Below are 3,047 nucleotides of genomic sequence, written 5' to 3'. Positions count from 1 at the left end.
TATATATATATATATATGTACATACATGGCAACAATGCAATACGTTTAAGAAAAACAAAGGCTAAAGTCCTTATTTACTAAGGTCATAATTTTACTTGATGGCCCATATATGTCGAGGGTGGAACAAGGATGCTGCTCCCATATGTATTTAAAGAAGCAGGTGAGCAAAGGATTAAGGCAATCAGTGAAATTTTTCTCTAGTTCACATTTTGGGTAATTATGTTCATACAAATGGAAATGTAATAAATATCAGCATCTAGGTCCCAATTTCTATTAAGCCAAGGGACTAGCCCAGGTACAATCAACAAATGATTTATAAGGCTATGGCCAGATTTATTCCTATGGGGTTGATTTACTAAAGGCTGTTCACTTTGCAAGGGAATTTTTTACTTAGCTCAGTAAATGTGGTGAATCTCTGCTGACTTCCATCATCCAATCATCCAATCATGTGCAAGTAAGAATTATGTTTTATTTTCCTTGCATACGATTGGGTATTCTTTGTAGAGGTAATTTTCTCCTCATTCATTGAGCGAAGGGAAATTTCCCTTGCAAAGTGAAAAGGCTATTTGCCTTTAATAAACCACCCCCTTTGTGTCCAGTTGCTTTACTGAAATAAGTGGTGCAAAATCATGTCCCTCCCCCCCCATTTGACTGGTGGTACTTGTATCTATAATTCTGCTTATAAACAAAATATGTATTAATTTAGGTGGCTACAGGCACCTCGCCCGTGAATTTTCTGGACCCACTGGCATGCCCATACATGCGCAATACAGGCAAATAGCCTGTGAAAATTCTGGACCAGATTAGCTGTTTGAAGAAGCTCACGTAACGATCACTGTGCCTCTGCGCGTTCAGCCAACGCCACCTGCAACTGTTTTCTAACGAAGTCCAGCACCGTAAGTAAGAAGGGCTTCTCACTGGTCAGCGTCATGTGACCATGCTGACCAATGAGCACTTGCCATTTGTGAATATTCCATACTGCAGGGCTTGGAAGTCTGTTCGGGGACTTTAGACATGTAAGTGCAGCGGGGGCTGTGGGAGGTGGCAAGGTGCTGTCAGTAAATTTATTTTTTAACATTTTTGTGAGAAAGTTAACTTACCCTTTAACCACAGATAGCTACCAGCATACAATATTTCTCATATAAAAACTATGTGGAATAATTGCAGTTTAGGGCTCTTGTACATGGCTGTAGCTGTACAATGAACATTCTGGTATATTTCCGCCACCAGGGATTCCAAGGTGCTGTGTACAGCCTGTGCTACAGCCGCTGTAAATATACACTGGTTTTGCACATGCATATGGGTGCACAAGCCCAAATGCAGATAGTCTTCATTAGAGGTTGTACACCCAAAAGTATGCGCATGTTTATGCAAATCTGGTATTTACCTGCGAACAGCCATTGACTGTACGCAGCACCTGATGCTCCATGGCTTCACGAAATTTACATTGTACGGCCATGTACAAGAGACTTTATTGTGATGATCGCTTAGCTCATTTCATTAGAACACCTGATACTCCATGGTGGCAAAAATGCTCTGGAATTTACATTGTATATCTGTCCCATTAGGGTGATGAACCCTTAGCGTGCTGCATTAGAGCACCTGATGCTCTGTGGCAGTGAAAATACACCAAAATTTACATTGTACAGCTGACTACAACAGCCCTCATGATGATCCCTTAGCTTGCTGCATTAGAGCACTTGATACTCCATGGCACAGAAAGTATGCCAGAATTTACATTGTACAGCCATCTACAAGAACACTCATGGTGATGATCTCTTAGCTTGCTGCATTAGAGCACCTGAGGCTCCATGGCACAGACAATATCCTGGAATTGACATTGTACAGCCATCTACAAGGGCCCTCATGGTGATGATCCTTTAGCTCGCTGCATTAGATCACCTGATGTTCCATGGTGCGAAAAAAACGGCAGAATTTAAAATTTTTGGCCATCTACAAGAGCCCTCTTGGTGTTGATTCCTTAGCTTGCTGCATTAGAGCACCTGCTGCCCATGTGTGACACTACAATTACCAGCATACTCTCCACCTGTGATGAGGCCAATGAATGAATAATCATCTTAGTCTTCTTCTACAAAGGCAGCATGCTCTGATCGCTGATCGTGCCTCGTGAGGTTCAGTGACGTGTATTTGTAGGGCTGATAACAAAATAACACTGATGAAAGACATAATTAGCATGACATAAACAACCAGGTAGGAAAATAGCCGATCGGTTGTGGGGACACACAGCGAGCTATGTGATTACAGGAGGCACAGTTCAACTGGAAGCATGTCTGTGCCTTCATCCAGAGCATCATCTGACACTGCTAACTACTAATCACACATCATTTCCTCCACCGCTGTGATGACTGATAGGAAGAGGGGAGGGTGAACTGACTGAAGACACACTTTGTTCTATGCTCTTCGAAAACCTTCTTCTTTATACACGTGTCCATCAGTGTAAAAACTCAATACCCTATACTATATCACCATACACAATCACTATTTGATCTGCTCTTCCTCTCTGTCTTCCTCTTATAATGACACAGTCAGGGGAATTCACAAAGACCAGCCATAGGTTTAAATCAGAACAGTTTCCTATATCTATGACAAGTGGAGTAAATAGTCCCAGATTCTCATACAGGGTGCAGACACCTCTGGGAATCAGAAACTGACAGGACTGGTACAACTAGTCAAACAATAACATTAAAAGATCTACTAGTACTATAGTCCTTTTCCATAATTATTTTATATATATTTCTACTATCCAGAGAAATTATATTTATTCTAATGAGAAAACATATATTAAATGTAGAATATCAATAAGCCTGCATTTTCATAATATGTGCTGGAAAAAAATATAAATAAAACATTAATAAAAGCCTAAATATTTATATTTCAAATGTTCAATATTCTCAATGTAAATACTATATAAAACCAGTAAAGATGGTTATACAGGATTTGCTTTTTTTTTGCCTTCAGCCCCGATGGTCTGAAGGAAAAAAAAAGCCCCACTAGATTTCCCCATCCATGTTAAATGTAAATGGAAG

The sequence above is a fragment of the Nanorana parkeri genome, unplaced genomic scaffold, assembly GCF_000935625.1.
Source record: "Nanorana parkeri isolate BGI_ZX_2015 unplaced genomic scaffold, ASM93562v1 scaffold844, whole genome shotgun sequence".
Taxonomy (NCBI): Eukaryota; Metazoa; Chordata; class Amphibia; order Anura; family Dicroglossidae; genus Nanorana; species Nanorana parkeri.
Note: the sequence above shows the minus strand (reverse complement) of the source record.